This window comes from Callospermophilus lateralis, chromosome 2 (genome assembly GCF_048772815.1).
Source record: "Callospermophilus lateralis isolate mCalLat2 chromosome 2, mCalLat2.hap1, whole genome shotgun sequence".
Lineage (NCBI taxonomy): Eukaryota > Metazoa > Chordata > Mammalia > Rodentia > Sciuridae > Callospermophilus > Callospermophilus lateralis.
The window spans coordinates 148,627,302-148,650,907 of NC_135306.1; the positions used below are offsets into that span (position 1 = coordinate 148,627,302).

Sequence of the window (23,606 nt, forward strand, 5' to 3'; positions counted from 1 at the left end):
CATGCCACAGCAAAGAGGACAGGTGACCATTTGGCCTCCAGTTTCTTCCCTTCAACCCAGCAGGGAAGCAGAAATTAAAAAGTCAGGGCCCCTGACTAGGGAACCAGCAGGAGCAACCACATTGGAGGAAGTCCATGGAGATGTTCGTTGATGGAGCTGAGAGAAGTGAATGTGCGGAGGGTGGAAGAGGTGAGGAGATGAGGCTGGAATGCCAGGCTAGGGATTCAAAGCTTGATCATACCAGCAACTTGAAGCTAGAGAAGGTTCTAAGCAAGAGCTGAAGGAAGAAGGTTTCTGAGCACCATTACCAACTTTGACACATAAGGCAAAATTGCCTCCTACCAGACCTCAGGCCCCAGTGACTAGTCTGAGCTTCCTGGGGCCAACCTCCCAGTCCCTGGGCCTGACAAAGGGCCCCTTACTCTACCTCTAGCCTGGACTTCAGCCTCCAGCCCACGCTCTTCCTTGTTCTTCCAACCAAGGTCTTGGCTGGTGTACTCTACAGAGGGGACTAGGCAGCCTCCGGCTAGGCCTTGGCAGACACCGTCTCTTCTTCAGGCAGACCCTACAACATAAGCTTCTTGGGAGGTTAGAAGTATTTCCATGCTATCTGCTTTCCTATCAAACTCATCCTTCCCATATCAATGCCTGGTTTAAGATTTTCCCAGGGCTCCCCTCTGACAAACAGGGAATCCCAACACATGGATCTTGAAGGCTTGAACCTTAGCATCATCCTGCAGGGCTCAGGATCATAAGGAAAATCCCAGGAGTTTGTGGCTCTCAGAACAAAGTCTGAACCCCCTTGTCTGTACCCCTCTGCCTCTCCACATTCCTCTCCCCATGGATTCTACTGCCCTCTCACTGGCAGCTCCAGCCATTCTTTACTTTTCTGGGCTCTTTAACAAAGTTCTCCTTCACCTGCCTAGAGCTATGTGGGTTCCTGACTAATCCCTTCTGGCCTCAGCCTGCCCATTCCTCCCTCAGGGAACCCTCTGCTAACCAGAATAGTCCAGGGGTCCCCAGAGGTGTTCTTTCAGACTCCACACCTTTGCACAAGCTGTTTCCCCTGGTGGGAATCCCTTCTCTCCATCCTCTAAAGCCTGCTCTCTCACTTGTATCCCTGCCAAGTCTCAGCATCTTAATTCTTTAAAAGAACCAGAGGTTCAGAAAGATAAAGTAATCTTTCAAAACCACACAGCTTTGCCCTGGAATGTGGTACTGACGGGTGGTTAGAATCCTGTGCCAGTTGTGGGATCTGGGGAGCATCGTTTGGACTCTGTACTTGAGTCCTTAGCAGTGAAATGGGGTTCTTACTGGTTCTCGCTTGGTGTGAAGCTTAAAAGAAGCTGTACTGTGCCACCTCCATTCCTCCACTTCCTGGGCCAATTAATGGCTTTCACATCGCCCCCGTGCACATTCAACATTCATTCATACAGCAAATCCCTCCAACGCGTGCTCTGTGCCGGGCCCTGCGCAGGGCGTGGGGGACTCAGAGGCATTAGACACAGCTCCTGCATCCAAGGCGCTGGAATGGGGAGGTGCGTGAGCAGACGACAGACACATCACGATTCGAGGAGTGTTGTCCTCACACAGCTCTGCTTTTGACTTCATATTTGTAAAACTTACAACGACGTTCCTCCCGGCGATGAACGCTGGGAAAGGGGAAGTGTGGAAGACAGATCCGCTCTTCATTTTCAAAAACTTATTTTTCACCGCTTCTTCAAATCTGAACATTCCACAGCACTTAACTCTTCTGTGCGCACTGAGCCCTAAAAGCTAGGGATGGACAAGAGGAGGGCAGGGTCGCCTCACCCCCAGGTTCGCGGTGACCTGGTGGCCATCCTGGCCACCGGTATCCCACCTGGCCGCCATCCTGCCTCTCCTCTGCTTTACCTACCCACCCGTGTTCCTTCCCATGACACCCCCGCGCCTCCCACTGCAGACTTCACGCACCGGTCCCAGACAATTCAGACCACCTCGCCTCTCCTTCCATCCGGGTCCCCAGGTTACCCCCCTTTCCCGCTTGGCTCTTTAAGAACCCCCAACCCATCCATTGTCCTCTCTGCAGCCGCACCTCTCCATTGTCTGCCCCGCCTTCTCGGAGGTAGAGTCCACGTTCCGCAGAGCTCCGCCCTTTACCCCTTCTCTGATTGGCTCCGGCTCGCGACCGTGCAGGGGCCCAAAGAGGAGAGCAGGCGCGCGCCCTGCCCCGGCCCCCGGCGTGTGAAAGGCGGGGCCTCGGTTGGCTCCGCCCTATAAGGGCGGGGCCGCGCTCGCGGGTACTCGGGCGCCGGGCGGTGCTGCCTCAGCTGGGCTCGGCTCGGCTCGGCACGACTCGGGCTGCAGCTCCGGTGGGGGTGGGTGGCTAGGATGACAGCGGCAGTGGCAGCGGCTGCGGCGCGGGGCTAAGCGAGCGGCGAGCGAGCAGGAGAAGAGGAGGAAGTGGAGCCGCTGCCAGGAGCTCAGGAGTCCGCCGTCGCGCTGAGGTCCGCCCCGTTTTTGCAGAGCGAGCTGCGTCCGGACCTCGGAAGACTTCCCAGCGGGGCTCCGGCCGCCGAGTCTCCCAGGCGGCGCCTGCCCTGCCCTGCCCTGCCCGACCCAGCCCCGGGTTCCGCGCCAGGACTCTCCCAGCCCCAAGGTCCGAAGCGGACTCACGGGACGCCCAAGTCTCGGCCCTGACCCGGAGCGCCGGGACGGGACAGCTCAGGCTCCACATTCGCGTCCATCGTTACGGGGTCATTCCCAGTCTTTCTCTCAGTGTGTGTCGGAGCCCCCAGCCTTTCGCCCAGGGGTTAGCGCAAGGTGGCCCCAGCCTCCGACTGCAGTGCAAAGGAGTCCGGACGTCCCCACCCTCCGGCTCCCGGAGAACCAAACCTTCAGCTGCCTCTGATCGACTGCCTCAGACTTGGAACCGTACGAGCTCCCGGGAAGCCTGGCCAGGGTGCAGCGCCCCGCGAGGGGTCCCAGGTCGGCAGGACAGTCGGACTGAACCACTGGGCTCGTTCTGCGAGTCGAAGCTGCCACCTTCCTTCCGCTCCAAGCTCTTGCCCCGAAAGGAACACAGACCCCCTCTGCCGTGGCTGCCGGCGAGAGCCTAGGCTGCAGGTGAGAGAGCCCCGGATGCGCGGCGGGAGCGGTTCAGACCCTTCGCGGCTGGGCTAGAGACTGAGGGCGTGGAGGGGACACTGGCAGAGGCTGGAACTAGCTGAGAGAAGGAGCGAGAAGGGAGAAAACGAGCACTTATTTAGCTCCCATTGTGTGCAGGTTCGCGCCCCGCCCTTGCACAAATGGTCTCTTAAGGGGCACTGCTACCTCGTGAGATAGAAAGTACTGTGTATTGTTATGGGTGCTGACAGATGGAGAAACTGAGGCTAGACAGAGCTGAGGTTCCCTACTCTCATTAAGCTGGGGATAAAGGAGAGGGTAAAAAAAAGAAGAGCAAAGAGGGGCTGGGATGTAGCTCTGTGGTAGAGTGCTTGCCTAGCATGCCTGGGGCACTGGGTTCAATCCTCAACACCGCATAAAAATAAAATAAAGATATTGCGTCCACCTAAATTAAAAAAATAAAAAAATAAAGCAGAGCAAAGTCGGAGAAGAAAGGAAGTGAATAGTGGGCCGGTGGGAGGTGGGGGGGCCCAGTGCAGGGCCACTGATCCTGAGGCTAAGGAGGTGGCTTCTCCTGGCCTCCAACTCCTTGGACATCTCACCTCCCAGAGTTGAAGGCAAAGGTGGGGGGGGCTTCCCAGTTTCAGAGCTTTCCGTGGGGTCCAGGGTAGAGAAATGGCTCCTTACCCCTACCTGCCAGATTCTGGGGTCTCCAAGACACGCTGGATTTCCTGGGATTCTGCTTATCTGATGGCAAACTCACTGTGGAGGTCTCCAAGTCAGTCCTGCAGAAACTGGAGGAGATGTGGCCCCTCAGCACTCACCCAGCTCATGTCCTTCACCCTATTAATGAGGAGGTGCTTAGGATCATTCCCCAGATCATAAAGTCAGTGAGTGGTTGACCCAGAAGTTCCACTTGAGAAAGCTTTCCCAAGCGTCCCTCAAAGTGTCCACTCCCCTCCTCAGTTTGCAACTTCTGGGGGCGTGGCTGGGGTTTTCTCCACTCCTGATTTGAGGTCAGTGTGACCATGTTTGAGGCTGCTGTGAGAGTCTCTGTGGTGGTGCAGGGGCCTGAGACATGCCGGAAACCCCACAGCCTTTGGCCCAGATGGAAAACCTGACCTCAGTCTCTCTTGGGCAGGGGAACTTGCAGGACACCTCTGACCCAGGAAGAGAGGGCTTGTTTAAGATCTTAAGGATGAAGCTGCCAGGGCTGTGGGCATAGTCCTAGGTGTCTTGAGTCCCAGGCAGGGGCTCCTGCTGTCCTTGGGGGCCAGGTGGATACAGGACAGAAGCCCTTGGCATGGACTCTTGGGCTCTTGTTCTAGGTGAGGAAGAAGAGGGCATATGGCCTTGGTCTGGACCTGTAGCCTTGGCTGGGACTACTTAACCCCTGCTGTACCCAGCTCCCTGGAATCAAGGGGGAAACCACCTTGGAAAGCCCCTGGGAGGTGGAACAGGTTAGTGAAGACTAGAAGCTCGTCTCTGGGGTTAGAGGGACTAGGGGAACCCAAAAGGTGACTAAGGGGCTTGGGATTCCCCCTACTCCCTCCTCTGTCTGAGGATTCAAGTCCTCATAATAATCCCTGCATCTAAACAAAGCTCTTCTTTGATGGAATAATTTCACACCTGTGATCTCATTTCATGGGGTGGTGGAGAAAGCCTGGAATCTGGAGTGAGGTGCAGCAGGGTTGGGGCATCTTCTGGTGCCTCACCTCTAAAGTGGGGTCAAGCATGCTCTGTGTTACTTGTGATAAGGCAGTCACATCAGAAAACTGTCGATAAGGAGTTTGTCGTGTTTGCCAAGAAGGGGCTTGTTATTAATGGCTACCTTGTATGGAAACTGAGGCTCAAAGAGGTAAAACCACTCACCTAGGGCCTTTGAGTTTGTTTCAGGAGTTATTTGAGCACCAGCTATCTATCCAGTGATCTGGAAGTTACCCAGATGGGCTAAATGGCAGCCTAAACTGGTGAGAGCAGACGGTGGTAAGTCAGACCAGGCAGGTGAACTACTCTGTCTCACACTCACTGGGCAAATCTCTTCATGCCCTGAGCCCCAGCTGCTTCTCTGTAAAAGTAGAACATCTCCTTACCAGGTCATTGTGAGGACTGAATGAGATACCAATATTCAATGCCTGACCAAATATCTATTTCCTGCCCCATGAAGAAAAGGAAGCTTGAATTTTGACCAGGAAGTCTGGGACAATTCTCAGACTTGCCTTAGATTACAACTCAGGCTATTGTTGAAGCCGCAGAGTCCTGAATTTGCTCAGCTCGGGCTTCCAATATAGATTAGATTGTCCTCGACATCTTCCATAGTCTCATAGCTTCTGGAATCTGCTTGGGGATACTGGCAAGGGTCTCTGGGTTCTGATGATACCTTCCCATGGGGAACAGGGAGCTGGTGTCCATTCCTTGGCCCATTGTCTGGCCTCCCTAGGCACAAAGTGCAGTGAATAATTTATAGCTCCCACCCCTGGGAGGCAGGCTCAGGGAAATGGCTTTGTGTTCAGCTGAGCTTCTGAACCCCACCAGAAGAGGCAAGAGGCTCCTATTTATGCTGTTAGTCTTGGATATGACTGTATTAGAGTGGGGGATGGAATAGACTAGAACAGCAGAGTGACCCATTATCAACCCGATTCTCCTGTTGGAGGGCCAGATGGACCCACAGGCAATAGGGAGAGCCAAGCTAGCAGATCTAGGATCCAACTGTGGGCCTCTTATTCCAAAGAGATATGGGGGGGCATTAAGGGTGAAGGTACAGGGGGAGAGTTGTCAAGGGAGAGGGGAGGTCCTAGGGACTAGAGTAATGGGCAGGCTTCTCTGAGGTCATAGATGGTTGGGCTGGAGCTAGAGGTAACTTACTGCATCAATTGGGAGTCCTGTCATCAAGGTTGAATCCTGACTCTGCCACCTACTCACTGTCAGACTGTGGGCAAGACACCTGGCCCTGCCAGGCTGTTTCCCTCTCTTGAAATGGAGGGTTGTTATGGGTAACCATGGGGTCACCTGCATAGAACCCAGGGCATGAAATATACTCAATAAACTGGTGCTTCACTGTCCATGTGGACCATGGGGCAGGCCTGTAATAGAAGAGATGGGATGGGATGGCAGGCAGAGAGGTGGGGAGAACTCGGGGTAGTGATGCTGGGTTTGTGGGGATAGCGAGGGGCAAAGCAAGGGGCGAATGATCAGCTGGGGGGGCCCTGGAGTGTTAGAACCCCTCTGGGCTCCCTGTGCTTCCTTTGTAAGGTGAAGACCAGGCTTCCAGTTGTGGCATTCAAGTCCTTGCCCGTGGGAGCCACTGCATGGACCTGGGGCTCATTGCTCACCAGTGTCTCCTACGTGCACCACCTGTGCCCCCATTGCTGCCTCTTTGCTTGTGAGGTGCCTCCCATCAGAACCACCAGCCCTGCCTCTTCTTCACTTATGTCCCCATCTGTCCAGGTCCAACTTGGGTCATAAATTCCCCTAGAAACATTCCTAGATTGTCCAACCCTGTGGGTACACCCCTCTGAATTTTAACACTTCACAGGAATATGTAATACCTACCATCCATGGCATTTGACAGTTTATAAAATGGATCAGCACATTTAATAATACTATGGTGATGATATTAACAATAGCTAATATCCTTGAATAATTATTATAAGCCAGACAATGTGCTAAGACTTTATGGACACTCTCATTCACACTAGTGCTGGAGGTAGCTACTGTTATGCTCCAGAATCTGAGCCTCAGAGAAGTACATTGTCTTATCCAAGGTCACACAGCTTGACAGGAAGTAGGGAGTCAGGGCTGCAACTGTTTGAATTAGAAATCCATGCCTCTGTCACTGAACAGCCAGCTTTTAGATGTCCTGTCTCCTCAACTCCACTCAGTACCTCGAAAGCATTCTTTGCATGTGAAGAACCTGGACACGAGCCTTCTTCCAAGGCTAAGGAAGGGCAGTGTGAGACTGAGCATGGGGCCCAGGAAGGAACCTTTGGCCTGGGCTCTGCAGCAGCTGGCTGTGTGACCTGCGGTGACTCAGCCCCTCCGTGCGGTTCTCTTTGCCCACATGTATGGTGAGCTGGCGGTGTCCAAGGGCCTTACCTCTCTAGATTTCTGCAGTGTCCTCTGTGATCCTGGCAGAAGGAGGAGGAGACCACAGCACAGGGTAGAGGATGTGGTGTGACAAGCAGCTGTGATTTTTGGCCTGGCTGCTGTCTGGGCCAGAAGGAACTGTGGTCACCCTAAAGAGGGTGGTGCCCTGGGCTGCAGGCAGCATGGTCATTAGCTGTGATTGGGAGCCGGCTGGGCCAGGCCAGGTTGGCAGGACTGGGAGCAGGCTGGCCTGGGTGCAGTGGGGTCATTGGCAGGGCAGCTGGCTTCTCCTCCCTCTGCCGCCTCCAGGGCAGCAGCGAGTATACCCTGGGCACCAGAGCTTTGTGGGCCACAGCTGCCCTTTCTCCTGTTGTGGTGGCCGGGCAAGAGCAGCGAGATCCTCCAGGCCTGAGGCTGCCTCCTCTGAGAAGGCCCCAGGACTCCTTCCGAGCAGGTGGACGCCACCCCTCTGCTCACTGCCTGTGGTCTGCATGGATTTGCCATCCTTGCCAGCCACCTCGTCCCCCAAGTGCCTGGCAGTGTGCCTGGCACAGGTGGCCACCCCCAGGTCAGGGAGGCCATGCAAGCTGCCCTGGGACCAGTTGTTTAACTCTGCACCTGTTTTCTTACCTGTAAAATGGAGTTGATAATAACAGTGTTGAGGTTTAATGAGGTGAAGGGAGAAGGGGGTACTCATTGAGGCCTGGTACCTAGGCAGACATTTGATCAGCGTCCCCCTCGCCCATCCTCTCGGTGGCCTTGTGAACAAGTGACTCAGTGAGAAACTGACTAAAGAGTCCATCGGGTGCCGTCAGGAGGGAGGGTGTGGCAGGTGGCAGAGAGGACTTCCCTTCAGAGGGCTGCTGAGGGTCAGTTGGGACTTGCAGAGGTGCTGTTCCCAGTGACTTCCCAGTGAGCAGTGCGGGAGCAGGCAGCTGTCAGCCTGGGAGGGACCCCAAGCCTGGTCAAGGGCAGGGAGCAAAACAGGATGTCCACTGACCTGGGTTTTCTTCTTAGGCCTTAGAAACAGAAATGACCCAGTTGGAAGGAGCAGCCAGGGATCTAGCCAGCTAGCAGTGCTGAGCAGAGTGAGTCCTTCCCTACAGGGAGGCAGCCTTCTTTTGACCGTCCCCCTACACACACATCCAGCCCCAGTGTGACATGATTGGAGAGTCTGTAGTCAGGCAAACACACAGACACAACACTTCCAAACTGTGGAGAGTGCTGAGCTCCTGAGGCAGGGGCCAGCCCACTGGTAATATCCTTGATGGTAAAGGGTAGGGCTCAGGTGACTTGGGCAAGTGATTAAACCTCTCTAGGCCTCAGTTACCACATCTGAAAAATGGGGCTTAATCACAGAATCTGCTTCACAGGGTTGTTGTGAAGTAGGTTAAATGGATTGTGCACGTAAAGCACAAAAAAAGAGCCCAGCACATAATAAACCCTCAGGCAGGCTGGCCCTTGTTATCTGTCCCCAGCACCTAGCGAGGAGCTGAGAGAACAGGTGCTCAGGAAGGCGTTGGAATGAATCCCAGATCAAGGGCAGCTGCTCTGTGGAATGAATGAATGAACAGCCCAGTAGGAAGGGAGGACAGAAGCAATGACAACACAGAATGTGACAAGGCAGGCCAAGATCTGGGTTGCCCAGAGCTGTGTGGGAGGGAGCCAGGATGGGCTTCACGGAGGTGGTGCTCCCAAAGCCGCTGTGACGTCTACACCCTGAGCAGTATCCAAGGGGACCGCGGCTCCTCTCCAAGGGCAAGCGGGTGGCTGGGGCCAACCCCAGGAAGCTGGGCTGCATAGGCTCTCTGTCCCCACCACCCACGCTGCCACCCTGCCCCTGACATTCAGCTCTGAGGGCGTGGGGAAGGCCAAAAGGCACCTGCGGAAGAAGCGTGGGCCGCGGTCCTGAGACACCAAGCTCTTCCCCGGCTGGGAACCAAACTGTCCAGAGAAAAGAAGCCACAGGCCCGCGCTGAGTTCTTTTATCTGCATCTTGCTCCCAAGGCACACCAGCAAGCTGAGGGGTCTCCCGGCATCCATCCTGCAGCTGTTTAGCTTTGAAACAAGTGGACTCTTAGAAAACAACCCCAGGAGAATTCATCTCACCCTCCCACCCAGGAGGCTCAAAGAGAAAGTTCTGTCCCACTGACAAGGGAACCAGACCCCCCAAGTATCTTAAAAGACAGCACCCCAGAGGCCAGCCCTAAGGTCAGAGCTCCCCACCCTGCCTTTGTGTGGCTGAGTGTGGACCTGGAGGACACCCTTGTATTTTGCCTGAATCCTGGCTCTCTGTAAAATGGGGTCAGGAAAATAAGTCCCTTCTTACCTAAAAAAGGTGTAAGGTGGGGGGTGTCTTCTTCAAGCCTCAGTGTTCTCCTCTGAAAAATGGGAATAACAGTAATCTCTGTCTGAATTGAGGCCACACATGGGAAACGCAGTGTCTGACACCTCAAGGGTGTGTGGAGCAAGGCCACAGGAGCAGGAGCAGAGCCAGGCTGGGGGCAGAGCCAGGCTGGACACAGACCCCGGGCTCCTGCCCCAGCCACCTTAGCTGGGTTTCCGAGATTAGGGCTGGCTGGGGAAAGGGATCGGTCCCTTGCCTTGGTAACTTCCCACTGTCCCCCTTCTCTCTAAGGGATAAGACAAGGCAGCAACATTTTGTTTTGCTTGGTTTTGTTTTAATGGTCAAAGTGTCAGATTCTGTAACAATGAGGCCTTGTATGAATCTGCTTGTTTTTCCAACCCGGATACCCAACTGCACTGCCTGCTTCGGGCCTTGTTCCACCTGGGGGAACTAAAGAATGTCAGAGGGCTTTTTTGTTCCTCCTAGGGGAGAGCGTCTGGGGACACTGGAGGCTACTACACAAGCCCTCCTGGTGGTGGACCCCACTGAAGCTGGTCTCCTCTGTCCTGAGCTGCTTGCACATAGTAGCTTAGTGTATTGCCAACCTGGGGGACTTCAGAGGCCGAGGAGCTCGCGTTTGAATCCTGGCTTTGTCACTTACTGGCAGGATGACCCTGGGCGGGTCATTTTGTCTGTTCTTTAAAGTGCATAATTTATACCTACAATCTGAGCCATTCAGGAGGCTGAGGCAGGAGAATGGCGAATTCTAGGCCAGCCTGGGCAATTTTGCAAGACCATGACTCCAAGTAAACAATAAAAAGGACTGGGGTTGTGACTCCATGGTGGAGTGCCCTGGGTTCAATCCCTGGTCCTATTAAAAACATACGACCTTGTGTGAGAAGTGAATGAGGTTCTCGGAGTGTAAAGCACAGTGCCTGCTGTATACTCAGTCTCAAAACAGGCAGGAAGTATGCTCTGGGGGTCCTCCTTCTCAGGCCGGTTCTTGCTGCTCATTCTCGGGGTTCTCAGGGACGCCCAAGCTGAGGCAGGGCAGGCTGCTCAGGTGAGCCTGAGCGTCCCCTCCAGCTGTTCTTTTGTAATTTGTTTGTGAGGGGAGCCCCTTCTAGAGGAGGCCCTGAGGGCCGTTGCGGGGGAAGACTGCAAAAGCAATCATTGGTGGCAGGGCTTGGTCTCCTCTGGTCCAGCAAGAGAGGTGTGGGGCCCAGAAAGGAGAGTGCAGCCCCAAGGGCTCACAGCAGCTGGGACCATCACTGTCACCGCCAGGGTTTGAAGGAGAAGGGAAGAAGTGGTCAGCTATAGGAACAGGGGCTGGGACCTTCTGTAGAGCAACCCACTCAACCCTGAGGACCCGACAGGGCACTGGACCTCCACTTCCTTTTCCCTCCCTGTAGTCCCCTTGCTTCCTGTGGCCTGAGCTCCCCAAGGCCAGCAGCATGGAGCCCAGTGCAGCCCTCAGAGGTCAGGCAGGGTGGGCGAGGCCTGGAGAGGTGTGCTGAAGCCACTGCTCACCCTGTCAGTGGCAAGGCACAGAGCCCGCGGATGCTGCCACCTGAAGACCATGGGGTCTCAGCCCTCACCCAGAAGAATCTCAGCCTTCCAACTGCCACAGCCCGCTCAGCGAGAGGAGTTTGGGAGGGCACCCATCTCTCTCTCTCTCTGCCTCCTCCCCCAAATCAGGCTGCAGGTGGCTTCTGAGGTGGTCCCGGCAGGGACAGTCGTATCTCTGGAGTGGGCAAAGGCCATGGGCTGGCTAGCGGCAGGTGTGCTCAGGTGCACGGAGCCCTCGGCAACCCGTCCAGTCCAGAGCCTGCGCAGAACTAGGCAGCTGGCCCTGCTTTACTGCACCCCTGGGCCAGTGTTGGCCTCTGGCTCCCAGAGTGGGTCATTCCACCTGAGCTCAAGGGACCCCTGGGAGCCTGTGAAGGCCACCAGATGCAGTGTGGGGCTGGCAGGCCTGGGGCAATCTGCAGGGCCCTGGAATGGGCAATCTGCTGTCGGGTGTGGGGCTCACAGGGGCTCCTGCCAAGCAGGTAGTAGGCAGCATCCTGGCGCAAAACTGAGCCTGGACTCAGAGGAGGCCCAGCTGGGGGAAGGACAGGAGATGTGCCTGGGTACTTTGCATGGAAAGCACCGGGAGGCCCTTGGGATAGTGTCCATGGGGCACAGCCAGGCTGCCTAAAACACACAGCCTCTGCAGCCAGCCCCTGCGAGCTCCTGGTTTCCCCACAGCTCACCCCTGGGCATTGTCTGAGTCCCTAGAGAGGCCTGAGGAGGAAGGTGTGTGGCCCTTGGAGTCATAGTCCTGGCTTTGAATCCCAGCTCTGCCTCTTTTGAGCAGAGCTCAGAAGACACTGGGCGAGTCATGCAGCCTAGCTGAGTCTCAGCTGCTTACCTGTGAGATGGAGGGAGCAACACTCTCCTGCCAGGCTGAAGACAGCGTCTTATATTTTAGAGGAAGTGCTACACCCACATGCATCCTGCTCCCCTTCTCTGTCTGCTGTCCATTCTTAATGCTTCTCTAGGAAGTTCTTTCTTGCATCTAACCGAAGTCCATTATGCTGTAACTGAAACCCTTTTCTTCTTATTTCAGACTCTGCAGAGGCAGACTGAGCCTATCCTTCATCCAAATATACCTTGTCAGTATCTATAGTGAATGAGACAGAAAAAGGAGCAACCAGGTGTTGGTTTTCACCTGGGAGCTTAGGGTCCTAGCTGTCAATGACCACAGCATCCTGACCAGAGCAGAGTGTGCATGGGTGCGGCAGCCTAACTGTTCACTCTGTTCTTCCTCTCTTTGCTTGACCCATGCTCTTGAAAGGGTGGCTCTGGGGCAGTGGAGACAGCCTGGGCTGGACCTAGAAGGCCTGCATTCTGGTACCTTCTGCCTTGCTTTGTGGCCTGAGGCTAGTTAGCAACCTCTCTGGGCCACAGTGGGCATAGGGGATGTCTGGGCTCTGGGCTCCCCCTTTCCTACCTCCCCTCTGCTAAGACTCCAGCCACCCTGGGAAGACAGAAGATGAGGGTCTTGCTGGTGGCCGCTGGTAGGTTCTGTGTCTACCTCTCTGACCTGGGGCTCCTGAGGGCCAGTCCCCAAGGGCAGGTCACAAGTTCACAATTAGAGTGGGGATTCTTTGGGGGGATAGCACTTCCCTTCTCAGACCAGGCCTTTGGAGAGCCTGATTTCCTCTGCTTACCTACCTAGCTAAGTCAGCTGTTGGAGGTTAGGTTCGTTTGAGTCTCTCCTTGGGGTAGACCTGTTCCATGTGTGATCTGCTTTAATCCCTCATTTAGCAGGTGGCAAATCAGAGACTCAGAGACTCAGGTGAGATGATTGGCCTGAGGTCTCACAGCCTGTCAGTGGTGGGTGGTGAGGGATCTTGGAGTGATTTCATGGCCCCTGGGCCAGGAGGTGCCCTTTAAGTCCCTGGTAGTGTGGAGCACAGGAGAGACAGGTGATGGTGAGACGAGTGGTCTTCCTGGGCAAGAGGGGCCTGGTGGGCCTCGGGAAGAGCCCTGCTCTGAGGGCTGCATGGGGTCAGCTCAGGCCCCTGGGACTGCAGATCCCTTTCTCTGAGAGGCAGTTGGCCAAAGAATGCAGGAGGTCGAAGGATCAGGAGCCCAGGGGTTCTGGGCTTGGCACATTCTAAGTGTTCTTCTGAACTTCAGTGTTGGGTTTCATGGAGGAATCAAGACTTATTTTTTGTTGCCTTTGGACACATACTAGTTTAACTTTACAAAGCCCTTTGATACCTGTGATGTCACTGAATCCTCAGCAATCTGTGGGGAGGCAGTGTGGGATTGTTTGGGAGGGCAGGAGAGGGGCGCTCTGGAATCAGACACACCCAGGTTACATTAGGACGCCCACAACCCTTGGACCTCAGGCAAGTTAGAAACCAGCTGAGCCTCAGTTTGCTCATCTGTGAAAGGGACAATCCACCCCACAACAAATAGTTAGCAATCGCTGCCTTGCTGGCTGTAGCATTAGGTGAGAGAATATCTGTGACTGCTGGCCAGGTAGCTGGTGCTGTGGAGTAGTGTTTGTAACTTTTATCATCCGCCTCACTTTATAAATGGGAAGATGGAGTCCTGGAGAAGGAAGAAAGCTGGCCTGAGGCAGCGATTTAGGTTAGTCCTCCAGACTTCCTGTCTGTGGAATTTTTTCTGCATCTCCTCCCTCCCTCTCATCCTCAAGTGACCAGATGCCTCGCTGATCCAGAATCTTTCATGCATGATGTTGTCTGCGGTGACCTCAGGTCCCCACTGCCTAACAGTCCCTTGCCAGGCACAAAGTCAGCACTTTAAAAACGTTTGTCCTGTGCATGAGTATGTTGAATGGTATAAATACAGGAAGCAGTTTTCCACTTAGGAAGCTAAGTGGGTGTCAGGTCCTGGAGCTGTCCTCTGCTCCCTATACCAGCCAAAGCAGTCTAATAGTTTAAGTGGAAACCTTGTTTTTTTTTTTTAAAAAAAAAAAAAAAAAGGTCACTTCCTTTCAGCTCCTCCCACCCTGTCCCTTCCCTCTACTGCCCAGTGGACCTGACTCCAGCAGCCCGGCACCTCTTTCTCCTCCCCTTCTGCTTGTGTGTGTCCTTCCTAATTTGTCACTTCTACCAGTTGGGCACTGAGAAATGAGACAGTTGACCTCATTTCAGCTCGCTGGTTTGTTTGTTTGTTCCTTCATTCATTCATACCTAGCTACGAGCCACCGGTGAGCCTGGGCCCTGCTGGGACTTCCGTCATCCTGACAGAGGACCTCTGCAGAGGCTTGTGATTGATCAGGATCTGCCCACCCCTCCTGGTAGCACACACAGGGAATAATGGTGCACATAGTGAATGCTGGCTCAGGACGTCACAGTTTATACTCTGCCTCTGTTCACGTCACCACCGTGAATCACAGTAACCTTAAGCAATCCCCACTTTACAGACAATGAAAGCAAAGCTCAGCAGGATGAAGTCCCCTACCCAATGGCCAACCGTGAGCACAGAATTGCAATTGGGGATCATTCATCCCCAGCCTGGCCTGTCACCTTCTCCTTTCTGTGCTCCATTTGCAAGCTGCACTATATCCCCTTCCTTTCTGTTTCTGTCACCAAGGATTGTTGTTGGCTGAGATCAGACCTTCTACCTCCATGAAATGGTCAATGCAAAGAAGAATGGCTTTGGCCAGCACAAGTCCCCTTCAGTGTGCGTACCTTGTCCTGTAGTGGACCCTGCCTGGTCAGGTGCCCCCACTAGTGTACACTTCCCAAACCGTGCTCTGGGGAGCTCTAGTTCCAAGGGACAGTAACAGGCTCTAGAATCCATGCTGACACACAGATTCAGAAACTGCTAGGTTACATAACTCAGAACATGCCTTCTCAGGTCCTTTAATGTGTTGATTTGGGTCAGGGAACTGCCTCAGACAGCAGTGCACAGCCAGTGCTTGTTGGGATGTGTACCTCCTTTGTCACAGAGCAGGGCTAGGGACTTGGGACAAGTGGATGGAAAAACTCTTGCTTTGATGCTTTGCACAGGGAAGCCCCTAGCCCAAGGTAAATTCCCGGCCAGGACCATTTGCGTCTTGAAGAACATCTGAGGAACACTGTTTAGCCCCAGAAGAGGATCTGGAATAATGGTGGGACTTGAGACATCGGGGGCAAAAGGAAGGGGGATATATTTTTATTCTTCACCTAGCAAACATATCTCAGGCATCTACTGTGCACCAGGCACAGAGCCAGCTCTGGGAAATGCCAAGACGCGTCTCAGAGCCTTCCACTTCATTTCACCGTGCCCACTAAGGTTTTTAAAGAAAGACAAATAGAAGCCTTAAAAGGAAAAAGTGATTCTTTTCATTGTTCTGAGTCGTGGCAGTAGGTGGGTGGGTGACACATTGACTCAACTAAGTGGAGCAGCGCTGAGTGCCAGGTCTTCCCAGGGGCAGAGGGGTCACCATGAGCAGAGTGCACAGATGTTGTAAGAGGTCAAGAGTGTGGGGAGGCCCAGAGAAGGGAGCGTCGGCAGGCAGGGCAGGAGCTAGGGAATGAGGCCAGCAAGGAGGAGGTGGGTGGGACGCAGGCTCTGGCCAGCTGGGAAGGGACAGCAACAACTAGAGCAAAGGTGTAGAGGTAGCAATGTGTGGTGACACCATGAGGGATACTAGATGACGGGGCAGAAGGAGGTAAAAGGGAGCCATTGGAGGTGGGGCTATAGAAGTCACTGGGGCAGATCGCGGGAGTCCAAACACCAGCTGAGCAGGTGCCCACCTGACTGGGAGTGTCATGGGGACCAGGACCATGTAACATTAATCCCAAGCATCTGGCTGGTGCCCAGTAGGTGTTTGTGGACTGACAGGACTTAGACAATCCTTCCCTTCTCTGAACCTTGGGCTCCTCTCACTTGTGGTCTGGCAAGGTCCCTGGCACATCCCTTCCATCTCCAAATGGCTCTTGGGAATTCTGGGTGGGTGCAGGGGAGACCCGATTGCCTCTCCCCCAGCCTTGAGGTTTTCTGGGCTGCTCCCGCTGGGCAGGCGTCAGCAGCCCCCTGGCGGGGATGTCTCTTGCTGCCAGTGGAATTCATTCCTGTGCTCTCTCCTTCAGCAATTGGTGCCCTGAGCTCAGATGGACCACCCTGTAGATTCACTGAAGGCTCTTCTCAGGTCCCAGCCTCCATATGGGTGGAAGCAGGGTAGAGAGTGGGTGAAGAGTTGTGCCAGGCTAGGGTTGAGGGTGGTGTGCATACAGCAGCTTGGTACAGGGCAGGAAATTCTGTTGTATGAAAAGAGGTAAGTTACTAGCTCTGATCCTCAGTTTCCTCCTCTGTAAAATGGGAACAATAGTAACTCCCACACGATTCAGTTGGACAGTTTGTGGACACGGAGGGCAAACTGACACGCTTGTGAACAGTTCTTGTCATCCAGAGTGTTTATTTGTCCACTTTCCATTCATCCCCCAGGCCTCTGGTCCACTCATCGCCCTTTCCAGAAGTGATTCTTGGCGATGGCTTGCCTTTCCCCTCATAGGCTCCTCCTGCTGGGTAGGTTTTATCCAGGCCACGGCAATAGGAGCCTGTGAATTATGTACAAGTTGCACTCAGAGGCTGAGAGCCTTAGCCCAGTGTCTGTGTTACCTCCAATAGGAAGAGAAACCCCACAGTTCCGCCCATCTCCTGGACCCAGGAACTAGTACTGTCCCCTCCCTAGATGCAGCCCAGAGTGCTGGGTCCCAGCCTCCTGGAAAGGATGGGAAACACATGTCAGGGACTCCCACAGCCTGTCTCTTTAGCACCTAGACTGGGTCCAACAACCTACATACCAGGGACTCTGTGTCCTTAGGTAGCTGGTGGGAGGTGGACCTTTGGGGTTTGTGGGCATGGGACCTGAGGGACAGAACAAGACAATTACCCCTCGATCTCCTCCGCGGCCCTGTTCTCAAGACAGGAAGTGTCAATCAGGGCAGCTCTGTGTCTGGTGTGGATGCTGTTTTATTTCAGCAGGGCCCGAGGCACCCACTCTGGGGGGCCTACAGCCTGTCTAGCAGAAAACTTGGTCAAAGCCCCTGGGCTCAGGATGCAATGCCTGGGGAACAGGGGTGGATGTGCCAGCATCCCTTCCCCCAGAGTTCCTAGGGTCCCTCTCAATGCCCTTGTGCCTGAGCAGCTCCCAGATGGTGTTCTGGCCCCATCAGGGCAGGATAGGGGGCAGACAGCTGGTGAGGTTGGCCCCAGGGCAGCACAGATGCTCCCTCTGCTTGGGTTGGCGTGTGTGTGTGTGTGTGTGTGTGTGTGTGTGTGTGTGTGTGTGTGACTGGCAGCATGGAGAAGGATACAGTGGAATATCAGGACAAACTTGGGCAGCTTTCTGAAAAGAGAGCCCCCCTCCAACTCTTCCTTGCCTTTTTTTTCCCCTCCTCCCCCCCCCCACAGGGCTGGGGCTCCCTCCCAGGCCTCTGCCATGCCAGGCAGGAGCTCTGCACTGAGCGGCACCCTCAGCCCACCACCCATCTTTTAAAGAGGCCAAGCAGGAACACACTGGCTTCCTTCTCAGTTCTGCTCCTATACCTGTGCAGCCTTGGCTTTGTGACTTGGCCCTTCTGAGCCTCGATGGTTTCTGTAAGGTGCTGACGATGAGGCCTCCTTGTGGGTACATGATGGGCCACCGATCCGCAGGGGAGACTCAACTCTAGGCCAGAGCAAAGAAACTGGATGTTTTTAGATACTTGATCTGTGTCCCTCTAAGCAAGAAGGAGGGCATTTCTGCTTGGCTCTAGGAAACGGTCAGCGCAGCTTAGAGGCCCTCTCACACCTGTTACAGCCAAGGATCTGCAAATTACCCTGGGGTCCTTACCTTCCTCGGGTACCAGGAAAGACCATGAAGCCAGGCATTCCTGAGTGTGTGTCCCCTCTCTGCCATGCTAACTAGGTGCCTTGGGTGTGTTTGTAGTTCCCTTGACCCCATAAAACGGAGGGAACACACACCAAACTCAGGGTTGTTGTGAGGTTCAGATGAGAAATAAATTTTACAACCCTATTGGGAAAAAAGCAGCAACTGATAGGTAGGTAGTTGCATGGGGTAGGGTGGGGTCTGGGGCGGATGCCCAGGGTACAAACCAAGGGCTCAGGCAGCTGAGGCTGGGTTCCAAGTCCTGTGACTGCCAGGCTCTGTGAGGACCAGTGGAGTGGAGCCTCATTTACTTTCCTTAATGGGACAGCTGATTAATTGGCCTCTGAGTGCTCCTGACAAGCGCTCCCGTGAGTGTCCCTGGTATGTGTCACCGTTAGCCCTTGCCAGGCTATGTGTGTGCTTAGCCAGTCAGCCTTGGGCATGAGGCTGTGACCCACTGTCCTATTCTCTGATTCTTAGCTTGTCCCTTAGATGACCTCGTGGAGCAGTTGCTGTGTTGGGGACTAAGGGAACCGGAGAAGTCCTGCCCTGGGAGCCCCAGTTCCGGGCAGGTGTAAAGGAAGAATCCAGAGAAAAATCAATGGTGGGGACTCAGCTCGATGATGGGGCCAATCAGTATCCCCCAACCTGGGCAAAATTCTGCTTGGCTTTGCCACCAATTCCCTGTGTGCCCTTGAAACCTGACCTTTCTCTCTCCGGTCCTGTTTTCCCATCTAAAACAGGGTGCTGGAGGAGTTGGTCCCAGGAAGCTGCGGCCAGAAGCAAAGCAGCATATGGGGAGGAGTGGGTTATGAAGCAGTGGCTCGGGGTTTTCACCCAGCTCCTCAGAGCTCTAGTCCATGACCTTGGATGGGTTTCCTAGGCACTTAGCGAGCTTGACTGACAGGGGTGCTGGCCCTGCTGGTGTAGAGCAGACACTGCATATGGAACCCTGCCCAGCAGTGCCTGAGGTAGTGGGCTGCGGGACAGCTTTGGCCCACTCCACTTCTCTCCCTTTATCCTGCAGTACCCAGAGGCTCCCTAGCAGGTTGCAGGTGAGGTGGGGCCAGGGGAGCATGACTGACCTCAGTGCTGAGTCTGCCGGACTACTCCCCTAGGGGGGACCCCACGGCCCGGAAGAGCTGGTCATCCTCAGCCTTTTATGGGCAGGCTGGGAAGTGAGGGGAGCGCTGGGGTGAGGCGCACACACTAGGGCCCAGCCTCTTGGAACCTTGCTCTTCTGGAACCATGGACTCTTTCTATTCCCAAATCACGGAAGCAATCAATGGATTGTGGGACCTTTAGAAATAAAGAGTTGGACCTAACCTTGGGGTTCATTTGACTCAAAACTCTGTCCAGCCCAGGCAGCCTCTCTGCTGACCCCTGTACATCCTGGAGACCCTCCCATGGGTCATAGGGCTGTCCCCACTCCAGTGGTCCTGACTAAACCCAGGCTCTACCATTGGCTCCCTGGGCTGGTTGGTGCTGCTGCGGGGCTGGGAGGAAACCAGGCCCTTGCTCAGCTAAGAATAGAAGGCTTTGTGCGATTTAAGTAGCAGCCCCATCGCATTGGGCCTCCCGCTGGGCCCCTGGGAGCTTATTAAGCGGGATCTGGGGCCATCCTGGGTCCTCCTGGGTGGATGGGTGGAGGCCACGCTTCCTGGGGATTTCACTCCTGTCCCAGGGAATGATGATTTTCCCTTTTTCCATCAATCAGGGCTCTTCCTTCTCCTCCCTGGGGCCCACTGGGGAATGGCTCCAATTGTCCTGGGGGAGAATCTCTTCTGGGACAAATTCAAACAAACAGATTTGCCTTTGAACAGAACAAATAGATCGATGAAAATGGTTTTGTCTGAAAGGACAGAACTGCTGATGGTGAAGACTGCTATTGAGCGCCTATTGTATGCCAAACCCTAGGCTCAGGGTTTGGGGCTCTAGCCTCATTTAATCCTCCCAAGAGGCCGCAGGGAAGGGTTCTTGTCCCTGTGGAGCAGATGAGGAATCAGACCCAGATACTATTTGGTATAACTGGGGTTAGAACCAAGAACTTTCCCATCCCATCCCATCTGGGGGAGAAAATAGGGATTCCTGAGAGTCCTGGGAAGGGGTGAGGGTCAGAATTCTTGGAGAGAGCCCTGAGCATGAAGGATTTGGTCAATGACAGCAGTGAATCACATTTTACCTTATGTTAGAATGTTTTCCACTTTGGGCAGCATGGAGATATCGCACTGGGCTGGGGACAGGAATTGTGGCCCTGTCACAAACATAGCAGGTATATGCCCATGTTTCTTAAGTTTGAATTAAACCAAACCCTCTTGGGTCTCAGAGTCCCTTCTGTGAAGTGGGCAGAAGCTGCTTGGGGCAGATCACGAGGCCAAAGCCAAAGATACCTGATTTTCTGACCAGGGAGTATCCTGGTCCTTCCTGTCCACAGTCCCTAATACCTCCCCCCCCCACCCCCCCACCCCCCGCCACCTCCCTAACCTCAGAGGTTATTGCCAGTGTGAGAACTGGAAGGACACTAAGAATCCTAGGCCACCCTATGGCTGTACACATGGGAAGACTGAGTCCCCAGAAAGACAGAGTGATCCAAGGTCATGGGTAAGTGGGCCTGTGAGCATATGTTGGTGTTCAAGAAATCCCTCCTTCCTTCCAAGCCATTGCCTGCTCCCTCAGGAGCATTGCTTTTGGGTGGAGATCTGGAGGGCTCAGCGGGTAGGAGTCAGCTGATCCCAGCAGGGAGGCAGGGGCCAGAGATACAAGCCTCTGCCTGTAGCACCCTGGGCTCATCTGTGCTCAGTCAAACCTGCCCAACTCCACTGGTCTGTCTGCACAAAGCTTCCAAACCCTCTTCCCTAGTCCCCTCTGGGGACAAAGCTCCCCATTTATCCCAAGGGTGGGAGTGTTTTTAAAATTTTATTTAATGTTAAAAACATAACATAGACTTTATCATCTTAGTCACTTTAAGTGGACAGCTTGGTAGTGTTGACTATATTCACACTACTGTGCAGTGCCTCTCTAGGGCTTTATTTTTTTCTTTGCAGTGTAGACCTCACACATTCTAGACAAGGGCTCTACCCGAGCTCCTCCTCAGCCCTGACCTCCAGAGCATTTTCATCATGCAAAACTGGAACTCCCCCTCCCAGGCTCCTACTAACCACCATTCCACTTTCTGTTTCTACGTGACCACTCTAGGCCCCTACAGTGTTGGGCCTGGCTCATTTCACTTAGCATAACACCCTGTGGGTTCATCCATGTTACAGCAAGTACCAGGCTTTCCTTCCCCTTTGAAGCAGAGCAGCATTCCACTGTGTGGCTACACCATACTGTGTCTGTCCACCCACCTGTTAATGGACACTTTGGTTATTTCCCTTTAGCTGATGTGGCAAGAATGGGAGTTTTGAAGTGAATGGGCCTGGGTTGGACCCCACATCAAGCATCACCTTTGCTATTTGTCTAAATCCCTCCTTACTGGCTGCCCGCCCTGTGGGGTGGTTGCAAGGAACAGCATCTGTGCCTGCAGAAAGGCCCGGCACACAGCAATTTCACTGTGGCAGGATTTGTTCCCATTACCTGCTTTCCTTCTAGGGATGGTCCCTTTTGTCTATGGGTTATAGGACCCCCATACCCACGTCTCACCTATAGCCTTATCCGTGATGCTGGTGTAATGCCTTGGGAGTCTCAGTATATTGAAACAGGAGAGAACTTGGACCCAGAAAGGGGCAGGGACTTATCCAAGTTCACACAGCCAGTCATTGGCCATGGTACTAAACCCAGGTCTCCAGCCCTCCCCTACTCCCCAGGATCCACAGACCTTGTCCTTAGGAGGGATTGGCTCCCCAGGGACCTGCATATAATCTTGCAAGTATCAGGATTCTGGGAGGCAGGGGCAGGGCGAGGAGCATCTCAGGAGAATCCCTATGGGGAACAGAGCCTGTGACACCTGCAAGTCTCCTCTGATCTCTGACTCCCCCCCCCCCCAGGGCTGTGGACAGGGCTCACCTCAGGCTCATTTGCATGGTGCAAGCTTGCCCAAGGTCCTGGCCTTGCACCTGGGCACTTCCTCTGCTTTTACTCATTCAGTCATTCATTTACTGATCCCTTCCCGTGGTCAACCACACCCTGAGGCCTGCCGTGGACTGAAGGACCAGCCAGACTTGGAGACAGTGTGGCATAGCAGGGAAGAGAAGATTCTGGGACTGAACTGGTGGGGTTCGCATCCTGGCTCTGCCAGGTATTACTTCTTTGACCTTGGGTAATGGTTTAACCTCTCTGTGCCTCACATTCTTCTCTAAAGTGGGGAGAGCAATGGTTTCTACTTTATACTTGTTCCAATTATTATCCTCACATAACATATCACCCTAAAACTTAGTAACTTTATATAAGAACAAACCTCTCATTTTCTCAGTTTCTGAGGGTCAAAGATTTAGGACAGCTCAGCAGTGGCTCTGGCTCGCGGTCTCAGTCAGATGGTATGAGCAGCGAGGACCTGGGCAGCTGGGATTGGTGGCCTGTCTTGCTTTCCCTGCATCCTCAGGGCTTCCTTTCTCCCTGAGTCTGGTTGGGCTGGCTCTCCCATGGCATGGCAGCCTCTGAGCAGTGCCTATGTGGTGGCTGGGGACTGCAGCAGGAACATCCCAGTGAAAGACACAGGAGCCACATCACTTTTGGTGGCCTGGTCTCAGAAATCTCATAGTGCCACTTAATCCACTATTCTCAAATCCTCCTAGATTCAAGTTGTGGTAGGAAGACCCTACCTCTTCTGGGAAGATGTCAGCATTAGACTGCAAGAAGGGCTTGGGGCCGGGGGCTGGGGTTATAGCTCAGTTGGTAGAATGTTTGCCTCACATGCACATGGCCCTGGGTCCAATCCCCAGCAACAACAACAACAAAAAGGGCATGGGGGATGGGAGGTCCTGCTGCAGATCTCTTTGGAAATATAATCTGCTATAGTCTTGAGGGCTATGTGAGTCAAAACAGGAAATGCCTAGAACAATGCCTAGGCATTGCATATAAGTGGTAGCTATATATAGCCAAGGATGAATTTGACCATATGCAATTTGCTTATGGTACTGATTTGAAGACCTGAATTCCACTGCCAAAGCCAATCTACAGAACAACAGCATTTTCCATCTGGTATTGAGGAGTCTATTGGAGTTTACCAAGACCAGAAAAGTGGGAGGTCTTCCATGCAGCAGAAATTAGTTGTACAAAGGTATGGAATAGAGTGGAGTCCCTGGAGCAAGATAGAACTCCTAGTGGCGGGGCTGTCCTGAGGGGGAGGGGGAGATTGGAAAGGTGTGCTGAGGCCAGGTGGAAAAGAGCATTGCACATGGGGTTTGTACCTGATCCTGTAGGTTCCAGGGAGCTCTTGGCTGTTTCTTAAGAGATGAAGGACCTGGTGTGCTACCTTGGGGAAGCCTTGCAAGGTGGACTCAGCAGATGGAGGGAGGTCTGGACCTGGGAGTGGTAAGGAGAGGGCAGGCCTGATGGGGATCACACTGGGAGTTTCCCTTCGGTTGTTTGCTTCAGTTCTAAGTGTGATGTGCAGACCCAGCTTGCTGCCCTCTCCATCCAAAAGACTGAACACTTTGTGATTCTTCTCTGCTCACATTGGCTTTGTTGTAAGAGAGGGTACTGCTTCCCCTTCTGCTCCCAGCCCCATCCATGGAGAGAACAGCCCTTGCA

At 54.0% G+C, this 23,606-nt stretch overlaps 1 protein-coding gene across 3 annotated transcripts in view; it reads left to right on the plus strand.

Annotated features, from left to right (window-relative positions):
* The first annotated feature begins 2,276 nt into the window (after positions 1–2,276).
* Positions 2,277–23,606, plus strand: part of Gdpd5 (glycerophosphodiester phosphodiesterase domain containing 5) — an 80,986-nt gene continuing 59,656 nt past the window's right edge. Inside the window, exon 1 of one of the 3 annotated variants that reach the window (XM_076846626.2) lies at positions 2,277–3,105. The gene's annotated coding sequence lies outside the window, so the exon portion shown is untranslated. Of the gene's footprint in view, positions 3,106–4,499; positions 4,566–23,606 lie in introns of those variants that run through there. The other 2 variants (XM_076846628.2, XM_076846627.2) reach the window with 2 other exon arrangements.